The sequence below is a fragment of the Xenopus laevis genome, chromosome 1L (genome assembly GCF_017654675.1).
Source record: "Xenopus laevis strain J_2021 chromosome 1L, Xenopus_laevis_v10.1, whole genome shotgun sequence".
In the NCBI taxonomy this organism is placed as follows: Eukaryota; Metazoa; Chordata; class Amphibia; order Anura; family Pipidae; genus Xenopus; species Xenopus laevis.
The window spans coordinates 175,584,119-175,602,713 of record NC_054371.1 but is presented as its reverse complement, the minus strand read 5'-3'; the positions used below and the strand labels follow the sequence as shown (position 1 = coordinate 175,602,713).

General features: G+C 38.5%; 1 protein-coding gene across 11 annotated transcripts in view; it reads right to left on the bottom strand.

The window, feature by feature from the left end:
• clip1.L (CAP-Gly domain containing linker protein 1 L homeolog) overlaps positions 1-15,217 on the bottom strand; it is an 80,575-nt gene extending 65,358 nt beyond the window's left edge. For 9 of the 11 annotated variants that reach the window (XM_041567608.1, XM_018263091.2, XM_041567635.1 and 6 more), the window contains exon 1: positions 15,063-15,216. The gene's annotated coding sequence lies outside the window, so the exon portion shown is untranslated. Of the gene's footprint in view, positions 1-15,062 lie in introns of all 11 variants that reach the window. The other 2 variants (XM_041567637.1, XM_041567641.1) reach the window with 2 other exon arrangements.
• Between the last annotated feature and the right edge of the window lie 3,378 nt (positions 15,218-18,595).

Sequence of the window (18,595 nt, the reverse complement as noted above, 5' to 3'; positions counted from 1 at the left end):
AAGGCAGTTCGGGGAGATTGTCTCCCTGCAGAAGAAGTGATTAGTTGCCAGGTGACTAAATCTCCCCGAATCTGCCTGTCTGCCCCAACCCTCATACAACCCATTTTTTTAGTATCAGCTTAAAGAGCGCTGTTTAATCCACTTTCACACAAAGCATATACGTTTGTAAGTACTCTTATCTGCTTTCTCCCAGTGCGGGTGGGATAGCACTAGGGGGGCATTCTGCCTCTTCTTTTAAAAATAACTCCTTAAAAGGATTTAAATACAATCTTCTTAAATAATTTTAGCTTCAAGCCTTGTAACTTAGCAGTGGAATTGGTCAGGGGGGGCGGTTGGTTGGTGGAGATCGGCGCTCAAATCCCACTCTTGTTCCTTCCCTGCCTATTGTGTCCCGCACTGGGATTCTCAAGGGGGACAGGATTTGTGGTTTTGTGAGGTGTAGATAGCTCTTAACAAGGATAGGGTTAGAGTTACCGTATATACCCGAGTATAAGCCGAGTTTTTCAGCATCCAAAATGTGCTGAAAAACTCTACCTCGGCTTATACGCGGGTCAGCGGTACCCGACCGGAGTAGCTGAGATTTCAGTCACTTTTAATCATTTCTATACCAACAGTACACTTGGGGAGAGACTGCAATATCCCACAATGCCCTCTGTTGGTTATATGAAAGAATAACAGTGCGCCCTCTGTTGGTTATATGAAAGAATAACAGTGACTGCAATATCACACAGCGCCATCTGTTGGTTGTATGAAAGAATAAGAGTGCGCCCTTTGTTGGTTATATGAAAGAATAACAGTGACTGCAATATCACACAGCGCCATCTGTTGGTTATATGGAAGAATAACAGTGACTGCAATATCACACAGTGCCCTCTGTTGGTTATATGAAAGATTAACAGTGACTGCAATATCACACAGCGCCCTCTGTTGGTTATATGAAAGAATAACAGTGACTGCAAAATCACACAGCGCCCTCTGTTGGTTATATGAAAGATTAACAGTGATGGCAATATCAAACAACACCCTCTGCACATGGTAGTGGGACAGTGGGGCAATGCACACAGTAATCCGTTTGGCAATTCTCTGTCACCATCAACTTTGCAAAGAAGTCCGGTTGATTGCTGGGGGGTCGCTTTGGCAGAATGTGCGCTGCTGGGAGACAGGGCTGTAGTTGTGTCTAGGCTTATACTAGAGTCAATAAGTTTTCCCAGTTTTCGTAGGTAAAATTAGGTACCTCGGCGTATACTCGGGTCGGCTTATACTCGAGTATATACGGTAATATCGAGACCACAGTCCTGGTTTTCCTGCCTTTCTTTGCTTTGTGGTGTCCCAGGGATAGAAAAATAATAGGTAGTAAGTTTTGGGACAACTCCACCTTCTCTTATATCCTTTTTCCTGCTTTTAAATCGGATTGAGTTGCTGGTTAATTCTTTTTATCACTAATTAATTGGTTCAATAATTAATTTTTAAGGTTTACAAAGTCCCTGGATGGACTAATGCACTTGCACTTTAAATATTCAAATTAATTTATTTAACACCAATGCACTTTAAGTAATCAATTGTAAAAGAATGAAATAATGGCAGAAATATATTGATTAAGTCTGTCCTTTATAACTATTTAATGAATAAGCACGGAAGTAGCACTTTAATGTAATTTAACAATTTTAATCAGATAATTTATTTATTCCAAGCAATTAAGCTAATCACAAATTGTTTATTAATTTTGCACAATTTATTATAAGTATCAGCAAGTGGATGTATTTAAATTTTAGAAGTGAACCATGGAATTATCAGTCAGAAGCGGGGTTTTTCTTTTCTTTTTTAGCTATGAAAATCTAAATGTTTTTAGAATTAGACTGTCTAAAAAAATTAAAAAAATAAAAATTGAAGACTGAATTAATTTGGCTGTGTCTTGCTGAGCATAGGAATTAAAACTAAATAAGCATATGCTATTTATATTAAATACTCCCAACAGTAGAGCCAAATATGAAAACATTTCTATTATTTCCCTGTCCTGCTTAATTCTATTTCTATTCATGGCCACGCATTTGGCATCTTAAATTTTGGTTTGAGTTGGAAATCAAGATTTTTTTTAACTGTGTTTTTGACATGCTGGTGTTCGATTAAAAATTGTTGGGTCACCTTTTAAATGGGTTATCAAAAATTATGCAATATTTCACGCAAGTTGTTGAGACAAAAAATAGTTAGAACTATAATTTTGAATATGATGAGGAATATGTTCTACAGTAACGTGTTCTGCGTTTAAATTTAGAGAATTCATCTCTTATTGGCTTCTGTAGAAGCTTGCTTGGTTTTTGATGCTGAACTTTTTCATTTGAACTTGATAACAATTATCCATTGATAAATCCCAAAACCCTAAATCTGAAAACTAGAATTTGAAAAATTCTAATAACTGTTTGCCACATTTTACTCAAATCATGGAATTTTTAATACATATGTGCCTTAACGTACTGACAACCTGTAACTGAACCCTTTAAGTCAAATGACTTACAACTATAGTTGTGCCTCTAAAGCAAACACCCTTCATACACTATAATACAAGTTATCCAGTTCCTAGCTATATAGATTATTCTGTATTTAACGGAATCAATCAGTGCACCCATACTGCTTATTAAGAAATAATTACTTTTCTTGAATTTCATTCCATTTACTGCTTTTATAAATGTAAATTATAAAAGTCAATTAATTTGGTTTTCAGTTTTTCATTCTTCAAAATAGACTTTTAGGTCAGATTGCTGACTAAATGTATACATCGGTTGAACATTCATTATGAAATGGTGGAAAGTGAAATTAATTATTTATTTTCAACAAACTTTTAACAATTAAAAATAGAATGCAACTGAAAAATAGTTGTGGTATATTTAATGTCTCAGCCTCTTATAGTAAAAGCTTTATAGGCCCCTTACGCTGTGCCAAGTCAGTGCACAAGGCTAGTGTATGCTTCAATACAAAAAGCAGCATCTGCAACACAACTTTTATGCCTCTTTGCCTTGCCATCTCAGGCATTGTTTCAGCTTGCTTTTTTATAAATATATCTAAAGTGTAGAAATAAAGTTTAATAGATTTTCTTTGAAAAAGTAGTTGAGCTACCATCAAGAAATTCACTTATCCATGCAAGAAAAAAAACAGAAAGACAATGAACGTGTATTTTTGAGATAAAATGCAAATCTTCCCTGACGAAGGTTCCAAGAAGGAACCGAAACGTAGGATCACATTTTTTTTTTTTGCCGTCATTTTTGCATTTGACTATATACATATATATATATATATGTATATAGTCAAATGCAAAAATTACGGCACTCACAGGCAAAAAATCAAATAGTCAAATAAGGTGAAACCATACGGTTTATTGTGATCCTACGTTTCGGTTCCTTCTTGGAACCTTCGTCAGGGAAGGTTTGCATTTGCATTTTATCTCAAAAATACACGTTCATTGTCTTTCTGTACACTATACTATACACACACACACACACACACACACACACACACACAGAGAGATCCATTCATTGACATGTGTGCAGGTCAAAAAAAGCCATATTTACCACAATGAAAAGAACGTACCAATCAGGTCTTGAAAAAAAGTGAAAATTTATTCAACGTTTCGGCTCCTCACTTGAGCCGTCTCCAGGACTAGAAGGACGAGTGCTTTTTTTATACAGGTCATGGAACTCCGAGGTAACTTATAATATCCTCATATTTTGCAACTAGGGGTACTTTATTAATTATAATACACAAATTTCAATGAGTCATTTGACAGAAATGACATCAGAACTCACCGTTTTTAAGGATATAATTTACAGGATATTCATGGTTTTTGTGTATTATTTATATATATATATATATATATATATATATATATATATATATATATATATATATATATATATTTTTATATATATTTTATATACACACACACACATATATATATATATATATATATATATATATACAAACACACACACACACACATACATGCATGAATACACTAAGCAGGAATATCTAACACACAAAGGTAAAGAATGTCCCTATAGTATACAGTCCATGCAAGTTAAAAACAGATCGACATGTCAGTAATGAATACATATAAAACTTATAGCAGTACACATGCACAGAATGCTTCCTGGTACTAACAACTGTATCTGTAAACATCATATATTTGGTAGCCTGATTCAATAGACATTATCTTTCAGCATTGGATGGTGCTTTAAGGATGGGGCGGTCTTAAAATCTGGTATATGAGTTGAAATTCCAATGGTCTGATAGAGATGCAGCATGGTATAAACCAACCAGTAAGAAAGCATCTTCAACCATCTCAGTGGTGTTACTTTGAAAACTGGATTCTCATCTGATTTCAACACAATGTAGCTTGTACTAATTCATATTTAAATGGAAAAAAATGCTAATGAATTACATCACAGCATCGTGATTTCAGATGGAATGTGACCAGCATGCTCCAGCCAGAGGCAGACAAATATTTCTACTGCTGCGTGTTATCACAGTAAAACAATTTATGTTGTAAGCAGAATAGAAAGGAGCCAGTTGCTTTACACCTTATAACAAAGATGTGAAACATCACACTTCACAGCAAGTTAGCTTTTTCATTCTTTTGAATCTGCAGAAGTGCTGAGTAGGTGGTGTTATGTGGGAAAATGTGATGTAAAAAGTTCTATTTAGAAACTTTAAAATATGATGTGAATACAAAGTTTTACCTCGCCAGTTTGGACTATTTTGTGTTTTAATTGGGTTGTTAACCTTCCAAACACTTATTTTCAGTTCAGTTATTTAAAGATTGTTCACCAGAAGTAGGCACATTTTTTTAAAATTGCTTTCCATTTTTAATGGTTTCTTCAAAGAAGTCTAGTGTTCCTGTCTCGGCGTTGCAGTCTGACAGCTCAGTTATCCAGGTGGAGATTCTGAACAGTTTGCTACATTAGTTGATACATTTCTCAGTAGCATCTATGGGATATTGTATCAATTCTAACAGCTGCCTTTAATGAAACTCAGGGATTCTGCTTAGCAGAAATATAAGAAACATAAGAAATATATCAAACTAATGTATCCATCAGTTTAGAAAACAGATATACAGTCAGTGACCCCTAGACAGAGCTGCTTCAGAAAGACATAAAAAGCTAAAAAAAAAAAAATGGTGAACAATCTCAAAACTGTAAACTGAGAAAAGTGTTGAAAGGTGAGCAATCCCTTTAAGAGTGGGGTCATATATATGATAACTTTCTTCCAGTACAGGCTGATTTATTGAATATTTCTGCAAAAACCCTAATAATCCCTCCCAAGCTGTGCAGGTTAGTCGGCGGCTCTCATCACACTGCACTGTAGGACAGGAACCAATCAGCAGCTAGCAGGACCTGAAAGGGAACTGAAGCCTGTCTGTGCTTGTGTGACTGCTGGGCAGTGATTGGCTGTCCCCCTCCTACTGTGCTTCTGACAGGAACCGTTAGGACACGCCCACCCCTCATCTGAAACACAGACAGGGACCAGAGAACATCTATAGGGAGCTCTAATAAAGGGGCTATTTTTAAAGATAATATTAATTTTTAGCATCATGTAAAAGCAACACCATATATTGCTTACATTGCCTACAAAATTAGGGTTTTTTCATTTATCCTATATGTCTCCTTTAAAGAGATTCTGTTATGCTTTTTATGGTAAAGTTTTTATTAGGATTAGGGTGAACCAAATCCATTATTTTGGATTCAGCCAAATCCCCAATCCTTAGTGGAAGATACTTTTTTTACTTCCTTGCTATTTAACAAAAAGTCACCTGATTTTAAGCAATTGGATTTGGTTTGGCTAGGCACGAGGAATCGGACGGATCTGAATCATGCTGAAAAAGGCCAAATCCTGGGCTAATACCAAACTGAATCCTGGATTTGGTGCATCCCTAGTTTTTATTACTAAATTACACTATGTACATTGCAAATCATTCATTCTACTATTTCATAATTTATACTTGAACCAATAAATTTGTTATTTGTTGTAATATTGGTATGTAGACAGTCATCTCATGTCACTATCTGATTGTGTGCTTTCAAAAAAAGAGCCAGCACTTCACAATGGAACTTCTTTCTATTTCATTCTCCTACTCAACATAACAGTGACTTGGGTGAACCAGACTTGAATGTTTTACTATTGCATGTTATATTTATATCTACCAACAGGTGGAGCATGGAAGCAGTTTTAGGATGCAGGTGTCAGGGAGCTGTTATCTTCTCTGTGTTTTGTTGATGGTCTGGGGGGGTAATATCACTCCAACTTGCAGTGAAAAAGTAAAGAGTGAAAAAGTTTATCAGAGCACAAGTCTCAAAGTCACATGGCTGAAGGCATCTGGGAAACTAAGAAAATGTCTAGCCTCAAGTCAAATTTCAAAATTAAATATAGAAATGCATGTGTTTGCTCTTGGACTAGCCTTTAATACAGTGGCAATATTGGAAGGGGACCACAAGAACAATTCTAAAAAGGTCACTGTCTACATAAAGTTAATTTTAAAGTAAACTTTCCCTTTAAACCAATGACAACAATATGTGGATGTCTGTCTTTTCTCATTCCATATCAACCAATACAAATAGCTCTATTTCTGCTGAAGGGTTTAAGAATCTTCTAAAATACATAATGCTATGCCAATGGTGTCATGCAAGGTAGAATGAAGAAAGTCTGAAGAGACAGCCAAACACTGAGACACACCCAAAACATTGTGACACACCCAAAACACTTAAACATTTAGATAGAAAAGGGAAGATTCACCTTTACATCACCAAGGACTATCAAATAATATTTATTTAATCGAAGCATACTGAGACAGTTTAGTCTCTGCATAGTGTGAATTTTAACATCAAACAATGTTTGAATAAATGTAAATATATATTTAAGGTGATGCTGATACAGTCTTATCAATGAGAAAAAGAAAATTAGAACTATGGAGCAATATAACACCAACACCAGTGGACAACAATTTAGTGTAAAGAAAATATACCTAATATCAATCTTATTACAGCTACTGAACTCTACAATATTCATGTTGAAATATATACCTGATAACTGCCCAATGTCTCTGTCACTGATATGAAGGCAAGGTATCAGTTACCACTTGAGGTAGGTAGTTTTTCACCAAAATTGCATATATTTTTGTCAATGAGAGGGGACAAGGGAAGTATCAGGTGTTCTCAGCTGGTGCATAAATGATATATGTGCTATTAGCCTTAGGGATTGTTCTTTACTAGGTGCATTGTGTACTACTTCATTTTAAGATTCACCTTTTTATCAATTCCTAAACACAAGCAAGGTTGAAATTGTAGGGAGTGTCTGTAGTTTATATCATTATATTATACCTGTATTATATTATATTTATAATATATGGAGTGAATTGCTAAGTAACCCAAGGAGTACATGCCAACTGTACAAACAAGTTGTACAGTTGTATTGTAAATAGCTAACTTGCATTGCCAGGGGGTTGCATGCTATTGTTTATGCGTAAACAACAGTTGGGGTCGTAAACATCAAAGCAAGGAACACCTCTGTTCTTATCCTGTAAGGACTGGTCGCCATGAACTGTAGATCATCATTTTCAATACTAGTCAGAGGGGGGCAGTAGGATTGCAGGGACAGCAGTTAACATCTTATGCTAGTTCCCTGTGCCTGTCTTTTACCCAATTTAACTGTATTGTAATATATGTGTACCTTGTTCACTGAACACAACAATCAATATTCTTATTTTTATACAAATACTACGATCCTGGAGATTGTTCTCATACCCCTAGACAAACAAGTGAGTTGGTACTTGTATTAGTAGCTATATTCTACTGCTAAATTCGGTAAGCAGTAAAAGCCTACTGTATATTCTGACAGAATATCAGCCCTTTAGTCCCTATAACTAACCAAGCTTGCTCAGTGTCAGACTGGGCCACCGGGGGGCCCACTAGAGTATCGAACGTCAAGGGCTCCCAATATACTTTTGTAAGCAGAAGTCAATGGTCATGCACATTTAGTTAGGTAAACTGGTGTGGTGGGCAGGAGAGGGGCAAAAGTATTGGCGGTGCAGGTAGTAAGCTATTGATGGATGCTGGTACAATGCATAAATATAGAAGTTAACTATGTGAATGGACAAGCCTGAAATTGCGGGCCTCCAAGATCAGGCCCACTGCCATTTTTCTTGGTACCCTGGTGCGTCGCTCTAGTTTATATCCTTATAACTGGTGCTTAGTGATGTATTTTCTGTAACATAAATCACTGAAACTTGTGTACTGTAATATATAATGTATCAAATCATATTTTATCCCCTGGTGTAAATATGACAATATTAGAAATCACCAAAATGGTCACATGACAATATTCTTGTACCTAGTTGGCCATTACATGGAGTGAGGGTGAGAAACACAAACAGGGCAGATATACTGCAAAACACTTCTGAGCCCCTCTCTTGCTGATACCTTAGTTGGTATTTTGACCACCACCATTTGGTGGCCCTTAGTTGCTAGTCCCATTGAATGAACGGCATTTTTTCAAACTTCAAGCAGAAAAAGTGCACCATTGTCCAATCTCCTTGCTCATTATCTGTACAGTATACTTTCGCTCTCTCTTTTTGCCAACCTTTCTCTATTCCTACGTTACGAGAGATCAGTATGAACAAGATTATCAACTGCCTTATTGTTCCATTTTCCATTATATATATATTGTTGGGGTTCACTCGCTGGTCGGCTGCAAAAGAGGCGACTTCACACACCAGGATCGGTTTAAGGGCTTCCTGCCCGCGTTTATTTTCCAGCGGCTGCAGAAATTTCCCCTCGCAGGGGGAAGGTAACCAAAACACAGCAGTTCAACAGAAAAAAAATCCAACCTTCTGGTTCACAAAATAAATGCTTTGCTTTCTCTCCTGAAGCGGAGAACACCAGCAGTTTGTCTCACACACATTCAGCACTGCTGCTCAGCATCAGGTGTACTAAATAGGCCTAGGGCCTCTTGAAAACCTGGCCTACGGATTTGGGAATCCGCCCCACCCTACTCTTGCGGGTTCCCAGTAAGACCAGTCCTGGATCAGCAATTACAAAAACCTTGCAGAGAGACATAGTGTTTCTCTGCTAAGAGCACTACTGGTCTCACCTCAGTAACAATATCTGAGAATCTGTGGCCCAACATACATTCCATCAATCACTTTTCCCCAGGAAACTGGGGACCTTTTTGTCACCATACCACAATACATAAATATATATATATATATATATATATATATATATATATATATATATATATATATATACCGAAACATCGGGCATTTGATACTACGACAATAAAATTATCAAGTTTTTAAAGGGAGTGCTGGTTTGCAGAGAATTGATACATACACAATTACCCTGCACCCCGCTATTAGCAACAGCTTTGGAGTGCGGATACTCATTGGAAAGTGTATATATATATTTATTGTGCCAATTTGTAGTTTCATTAAAGTGACAAGTCAGTCAAGTTAGTTTGCTTTCTTAAAGAAGGACCCAACATGCATAAATAAGTTAGATGGGTTGGAAAGTTTTGGCCTTACTGTTAAATTTCGTATGAGCAGTTTGTGAGCAGTCTGGTAAGACAATGCAGACAGCAGTTGGTCTGTCCTGGCATAACATTTGAACAATATAAATACTTATTTGCATATGTTTGAGGCATTGGTAGCTCTACAATGCTTTGCACTCCATTCAAATGCACAAGTTCCGGCTATAAGACTAGTGAATTAAACCACAGAACTAGTGGATTAATGCTTTTTACTTGAGCAAGCAGGACAGTAAAGTGACAAGCTTTTTTGGATTCTATTTTTCTACTTGGCCTTTATTATACTTTTGTTTCAACGGTTGCAACACCCATTGGCAGTGAACAAATATGCTAACCGGACGGTAAACAAAAAAAACCTACTGGTTAAACAAAGAGAGTCCCTTGCTTCAGTAATGATAGGAGACCTCAGAGTAAAATCTCTCCTGTTCAGAAGAACACAGTATATTTACTGATTTACAAGAAATTGCAATTGCTTTTAAATCACCAACTATATTATATGCACACATTGATATGACAAATATCACAAGATCATCATAACATCTTTTATAATTCACAAACATGACAATTGTTGGTTCTCAACTAAATGTAGCACTTATAACTATACCCAATCAAGTGCCGATTAAACAAATAAGAGCTCCCTCCTGCAATGGGCGTAATTAAAATAATTTTACCTATAAAACAGATATGAGTAAATGAATAAACACACACACGTGTTATTTCACAAGAGCTGAGAATAACTAGAAAAATATACTCTTATAAAGGGTGTTTAGCAGTCACTTGTGTCACATGCATGCCTGACGTGTGTGTGCGTGTGTGTGTTTTATATAGTTTTGTAGTTATTTGCCTTTTTCTTTTGACTCTCTGCAGCTGACCCCTTCTAAAAAACAAATGCTCTGTATGGCTACAAATGTTTTGTTATTGCTACTTTTTATTACTCGTCTCTCTATTCAGGCCTCTACATGGTCCAGTTTCATATTCAAATCAATGCATGGTTGCTAGGGTAATTTGGACACTAGCAACCAGATTGCTGAAATTGCAGACTGGAGAACTGCTGAATAAAAAGCTAAATAACAAAAACCAGAAATAATAAAAAATGAAAACAGATTGCAAATTTTCTCCCTTTAATTGCACTCTCCCAACAGTATACTAATGTATGTAGGATAGGAAACACGCTATATTCACCAAACAACTCTAATGACCTGGATGCTAGTTAACTCATCCAAGTCTGTCCAATGACCTATTAGCCCATACACATTAAACAGTGAACTGGAAGAAGACCTCGGCAGCAAACAGAAGAGTTCCCCTAAAAGAACTTTAGAAAAAAAAAACTGTTTTCCTGTCAAGATTTAATACAGAAACAAAACAAGTTTAATACTTATTAAAACACATTATTACAGGTTTAACTGCTGTTGTGCTGGGCATTATAGCATGTACTAATTGTAACATGGTGTCACAAGTTAACTCAAATATAAATTCAAGAATGTCACATGCAGCCTTATTCTCAGAGATGAACTGGAAATATGTTTTAGAAATCATACAAGAAACAAACATACAAATTGCATAGATGCAAAACCAAAGTTTTAAGAACTGCATTACATAACACAGGCTTGTCCCACTGGAGTCCATGAAGCACTATGCGTGACATAATCCTAATGCAGTATGAAAAACAGAGCTGCAATTGTATTAAACAACATCAAAACACTGACAATTTATTTCAGTTTCAGGTGCCATGAAAATTTGTCTCCTATTACTTTAAATTGATACACTTTATATAGAAGAATCCCTTTAAAACGAATGCAACAATTTTTAAAGGGATATTTTTATACTTCTTGTATCTATTAAAGTAACAGAAGAGTATTTCTTGCTGATCATTTATTCTTATCCCAATTCAATTAATAGCAGCTCCAAATGTACTCTCACAGGTTAGTGTCATTTATACAGCGCGAGTTTAGCTCACATAAGAATGTTACTAGAAAAGGCAGAATATAATGGAATCAATTAAGTGTGATCAAATGCCCAAAAAGCTGGCAGATTCTAACGCCAGAAAAAATAAAATCTTAAGTGTGCATATCCTCAACCATTATATCACTTTAAAAGATTTTTTGGACATATTGATCCTTTAGCTAGGGCACATTTTAACCATATAAATTGTATATACCTCTTCTAAATAACACTACACTGGTCTAGATAGTATATGAACTAGGAAGCCAGCTACGTGACTAAATGTGAACTTATGCACTGGAGCTGTTATGTATTATTGCCTTAATATAATAAAAAAACACAATAAAGTTTAATTGCTGGTTTGTTTCTATGCATAAAAACACAAAAGTCAGCTAACACTAAATTATTTTGTTGCCATTAAAAATAATTGCCAGGAGTGTTCACCAATCCCATTTCACATACAGTAATATGCTGTGGGTTTATATCTGCATTAAGGATCAGCAGGTAAAACCACACACAAAGTTTATAGCTAGCACAGTGACTATTTGGGATATTGGTGTGGGGTCATTCCAGCTGATTACTATTCAGGGTGCTGAACACACACTCTTTCTAGGTGGGTCCTTGCTAGGTAGCACAGCTGGATTATATTTAGCAGCTCAGCCTCAGCTCACGTCAAATTCTTCAAGTCCAAACAGCTATGGACGCTAAAAAGGGCACCCAGCCAGCTATAAAAATTAATGAACACAACGGGTTCCTCCAGTCTTGAAGCTTCTACCTCGCCCCTGGGAAATATCCACTTAACATTAACAGACAAGGAAAATACTCCTTTGCAGTACAGCCTTGCTTGTTTGTATCTAGTCTCTTCATCCAAGAAAACAAGGCAAACCTTATGCTATTTTTGGATTTCTTAACCATGTTGTTTAAAGAGGAGGTACACCAAAAAAGTAGTAATGTTTCCTAATAAAAGAAACATACCCTCAACAGCTTTCCCTGGGCATTCATTAACACTAATCTGTGGCTTTAAAGTTATTTGTTTATGCATATATTTCTTCTGTAAACCAGCTGACTTCTGCTACATTTGTTTCAAAACTCGGAACCAACAGAGCAGATAACAGAAAGGGACAGATACTTCTTTAATACATTTACAACAAACTTTCTTTTTTCAGACTTTCTATCGTTTTCACAATATCTAGTTAGGAGTTTACATGCCCTTTAGCTCAAGACTTGTTGATTCAAAGGAAAAGTTCCAGGCAAAGATATGTGAATAGCTTTAGGCATTAATATTTTCGTTGCATAGAGAAACTGTGCCTATGTGCCCCCAGCAGTAAAGGCTTTTCATTTTCTGTTCAAGTTGTCAAATCAGGAAAAATATAAAAAATACAAAGGAATACAAAGGCCACAAGGAACAGCAATATGAATAGAATTCAGTAAAGAACATTAAATTCCAAAGTATGAGAAGGAATAAAAACAGTATAAATCAGAGAATTGTTATCAGTAGCAACCAAATTTACTGGGGAAGAGTTAGTTATTCTTCCTGCATATAGCTGTAAATACTGGAAGATCTATACAGGGTTGGACTGGGGGCAGGAAGAACCGCAGGGTGCGGATCTGGGCCAGTGGGGCCCACTGTGTTTTTTCCTGGTGTCCCACTGGCCCAGTCCGACCCTGGATCTATATACATTACAGACCTAATATAATCTAGATGTAATTTAAATGGGCTACTTAGAGCCTTTGAAGTAGTGATGTGTGTAGTTGACCCAAAACTTGAGGGCCCGTGGGTTGAGTTGGTTCAAGTTGAAATTTGGGTGACCATTGTGGGTTTGGGTGCAAGCAGGAGAAGCATGCTCCTTGGGTGCAATGATGGGGTGGCACTGGGCATTTACATCTGCTTTCACCTGTCCCATCAAGTGCAGTAAGGCTAGCCAGGATGCCTAGGGTAGAGTCCAGCGTGGGTCCATTTTTTGGAACCCGTAACTGACCTGTACCCGCAACCCGACCCGCAAGTACCTTATCCGCAACCCGGACCTGCTGACCATCAAGAATCAGGAAGTGCTGTCATTGTAAACGGGAAGTGACATCATTGGAAGTAGGCGATCAGAAAAAAGGAGTAAAAATCGCTATTGAGAAAACCCGCGGCCCAACCCGTGACCCGTGTCTATACCCACACCCGGAACTTCTAACCGTAGGGTACCGCAGGTTTTTGTGGGTAACCCGCGGGGACCCGACCTGCTGCAGGACTGTAGCCTAGGGCAGCAGGTCTTGGCTGGGATTCAAAATAGGCATTGCACTGGCATTTCAAGTACAAAGAGGCCCAAACAGCCCCCCAGCCCACTATATAGTGACTGCCTATGGCACCTTACAGCAGCCCCTTTGGCATTTGCCAGAACCACCATATTGCCAATACAGGCCTGCTGGTCAGGATGGGCAAGTACACTCGTTCTCTGTTAGAGAAGATTATTTGTCTAGGAAGAAGAGGCGCAGTAGAGAAGTAGTGAACAGAACAGAAAGCCACAGGCAGGTCAGGACTGCCAATCTGTGGGTTCTGGCAAATGCCAGAGGGGCTGCTGTATGGTTCCATAGAAAGTTACCATATAGTGGGCTGTTAGGGGGCTGTTTGGGCCTCTGTGTACTTAGAATGACAGGGCTATTTTGACTCCCAGTCCAGGCCTGGCCACAGGTATGGGTTTAGTGGACTCATACAGTAGCAATATTTTTGGGTCAGGGTCTGGTGCAAGTTGTTTTCCCTGACACACATATCACTGCTTTGAATACAAACACATTGGGAGTATTTCCAGGACAGTTGCATGGAAAGCAGCGTAAAGTGGCAAACATTTGCTGCACAGAAATGGAAGGCAAGTGACATGTATGTGACACCAGTAGACACCTTTCCATGTAACAATAGCAGCATCCCTATGTTGTCTTGTACATATCAGTAGCAAGTGGCAATCAAGTATCAATAGACTTTTACATAAATGATAGGTCTCTCCCCAAGCCTGCGCCTGATATTATCACATGCAAATGCAGATAGTAAATATGAAGAGAATAATAGAAGGGAAGCGACTTGCAGTGGCGGCTCTATATAACGCCACTCATTGGATACACTGCTGCACGTTACATACACGACTTGCCAACACACACGGTTCTGTGAGACTCCTCGGCGACTCTCTGAGAAAGAGAACAACCCACATAGGGCCCCTTGCGCGCTGCAGTAAGTAGTCCCAGCTGTGACATTTCCCTGCCTGTCCCCCGCACATAGCGCTACCTGTGAGTGCAGGAAGGCTTTCACTTAATATTTATAAGCAGACGGGGCTGTTCTTATACCCCGAGCTTTCGGTCATTCGCTGTCACGTGACAGAGTCTGTGATCCAAGGAGCCTAAATCACCCCAACCCTGCCCTGTAAGTGTGTAGGCCTCTCACCATCAGGGAAGCAGCGCTTGTACATCTGCCGGCCTTCTGCTACTACCTGCCAAGCTGTCAGTGTGCTGCGTGTATTACATAAGCCAACACTAATCCTCCCCCATGGGCTGCACCGCTTCACGCAGCTCTCACTCACCTTCCCCTCTTTGCTCTCGCAACAACAGCGGCCACTCGCGCCGTTCCCCGTGCTCTAGCGACCGGTCACCTAGCACACTGCGCGCACTCAGCAACAGCAGCTCAACCAGGCGCGCGCCAAAGCGCGTGAACGTCCCTGGGCAGGAGAGGGGGCGGTTCGCGTGACGCCATTGCCTGACAGGAAAGAGAAGGAATGCGGAGGTAGCAGTCTGGTTGGCACTAGCTAATGCTTGTTGAGAAATCCAGTGAGGTCTTCTGCGTACCCTTCCCCGTCTTGCCAAGTAACCTCACTGGATGTCACGTGACACTTTCAGGTTGAGAACATAGCGGTTTCCTAATTCCGCCAAGCACTTCACACTCCGGAGTAGCCAGGGGCCAGTGATGTAAACACACGGCTACCTCTGGATATGACCATTTTATCTTAGCAGTGATAAGGCAATGCAATCTCTCCTCCAGATATGGAACACGTGATCTTGTACCAGGGCTAATTTGGGAACCAGTGAAGTTGCCAATAGCAACCAATCAGCAATGTACTTTTAATGGTCTTTTAATAGTCAAATATACATTCAAAATGAAAGCAAACACCTGATTGGCTGCTACTAGTAACTGGCCCTATGTTTCCAATCCTTCCTATACTGTCCATTATCAGCCATCTTGATGCTAACACACCTGGCACTACAAGGGAAGATATTTTGATTATTTAGATTGTAAGCTTTTTGGGGGGCAGGGACATCAATCTTGTACATAATCTATGCATTATATTTTTGTATATAATCTGTAGGTTCCTTTGTATGGTACAGTGCTTTATAAAAATGTCTATATACAATACTATTATGAAGTTGGATTCATGAAATAGGGACATAAACAATATCTAAAATTCCAGACGTATATATCAATGTTTTTTTTATTTACGCTTGATTCCACAGGTTGAAAGGAAACCATGATACTCTGTGATGGATTCTGGGACTCAAAGTCCCTGTGCTTTCTGTATGTGTGTAATGCACAATTCTTTGGAATGTCCCAAAATCTATTACTGCCGATGCTGCAAGGAGATGGCAGATGGTAAGACATTTTGCACTGGGGTATTACTGTGCCAAACCTCATTAAAACTTAATATACATTTGCCCTGATCATCCCATTAGCACAAGTGTTTGTTATGTGTGGGTCATCATGATCTTTTTCTACAGATACTTTACTAAAATAGATACAGTTATAGGAGATTGTATCTATTTTAGTAAACATAGTAACTGAGGTTGAAAAAAAGACATGTTCAACCTTTCCATCTTAATGAAACCTGCATAACTGTAAGATGATCCAGAGGAAGGCAAAATACGCCATCTAAAGCCTCTTTAATGTGTCTCAGACGTGGAAAGAATTCTTTCTCGAAGATTGAACCCTGCATCAACTTGGTACTAATAGCTATTTTCAATAACCCTGCACTTTCTCACTTGCTAGGCCATTCAACGACTTTTTGAAGCTATCTAATGTACCTGCCTGTACAACTACTCCGTGTCAGACTGGGACACCAGGGGCCCACAAAAGAACCATAGACCAGGGGCCCACTCTCAGTACTTTTATTATTCTCCTCACTCAACCTCTATTCTTCTTGTCTCTATTCTTTACATACATTAATCTATTATTCCATCTATTTAGCCACTTTGTTCACAAAGATATAGGAAATGGCCATGAAATAGGCCAAATATTTAGCAACACCTGGGCCCACCATGAGTTTTCCTGGTATCCTGGTGGGCCAGTCCGGCACTACAACTACATCAGGGAGAGAATTCCACAGCCTCACAGTTCTCACAAGGGGGTATGTCCCTTCAAAGCTCCCACTTAGGAAAGATCCCTAAACTGAATGACTGGCACTAAAATGAAGTGTTAAAATCAGATGGCACAGAAAGGCTATGTGGAGTAGAAACGTTCTGTGCTGATTTAGTTACCAGGTCCAGATTGAGACAGAAAATAGACTTTGGCATTGCAGCAGCCCCTTTAGCATTTGCCAGTATCTACAGATTGCCCATCTAGTAATATATCATCATTGCCATGCACTGAAAGCCAGATTGAGATTCATTAATAAATGTTTATAAAAGAGCATGTCCTTGATTATGAATCTTGAGGTAGTTCAGTTACTATACACTGGTAGAAGAACAGAATTCTAAAGCATTCATTTTCTCTGGAATCAAACCAAAACCAGGCAGACAATGATGCAAGGATATAATTATCCATATGTTATACAAGGCAAAAAGGTTGCCCAGGTGCAGTAACTCATAGCATCCAAAGATTTTTGTTTTAAACATGTAATCAGTAAATGCCACCTGCCTTTAGATTATAAGATTTTATGAGCAGGACTCTCTGATCCAATTTTTATTCTGTATTCCATGTTTGTTAAATTATTGTTATAAACTAATATGCTGCATAACTGGTCACTATATAAATAAATGATGGCCCAGTGGCTAATTACACGTAATAGTTATACACTTAATAGGCTAATTACACTTAACTGTTTAATAGTGACATGGGCCCTTGTACAGTAACTCTTAGCAATCATTCACCTTTCATTAAAGGAAGTAGTGCAGTTAATTTCATGAAAGCAAATATCTGACTTGTTGCTATATTGAAAACTCTTGAGACTAAGTACTTTGTGACAGAACTGGATGACTATGATATGTCTGGCCACTGTATCAGTGTTTTCATAAGCTTTCATTTAGGGTAAACAAAGGTATGCAGACCAGGCCCGGATTTGTGGAAAGGCCACCTAGGCCCGGGCCTAGGGCAGCAGAATTTTAGGGGGGTGGCATGCTGCCCAACCACACCCACATTGGTTCAGAAACACTGGGGATGCGCTGGAGATACAATAATTTTTTTAATTTTCCATGCACCAATCCCCATTGCTCCTGTCCCCCTTGAGGGGACAGGGGCGATGAACGGTAGTGGGCCTAGGGGCGCCCACAATATAAATCCGGCCCTGATGCAGACAGTTAGTCCATTTATAATGAAGACAGAGTAGAGTGGTAGAGTAAGGATAAAAGCAATGGTAAAGGGGTAGGGTAGGAAGCAACCTGTATCAGTGTTTGAATGATCCCATAAGAGTCCATTCTTTGGTAGAGGTCGAATCCCTTGTGGGTGTGTATGGGGTCGTTGTCCACGCATGTGTGTTCTAATTGCAAGACATCGGCTCTGCCATGGCATAGCTTAAAGGAGAACTAAACCTAAAAAAAAGGGTTGAAGACCAATTGAAAAGTTGCTTGGAACTGGCCATTCTATAACATACTAAAAGTTAATGTAAAGGTCAACTATACCTTGAAGTGTGCTTTACATTATTTGTCTTATACAACATCCAAAAACACTGAGAATGTTGTAATTTTGTATGCTTAAATACCTGCTTAATTTTACACCTGCAATCTGGCTAATGTCTGGTTAATTGAAATAACAACTGTTCAGTTTTGTAACCTTAATAGTATGTATTATTACAAAGAGGCTTCATCTTTGTAACATCTGTTTTACTCTGTACCCCATGCATCTGCTCTCATT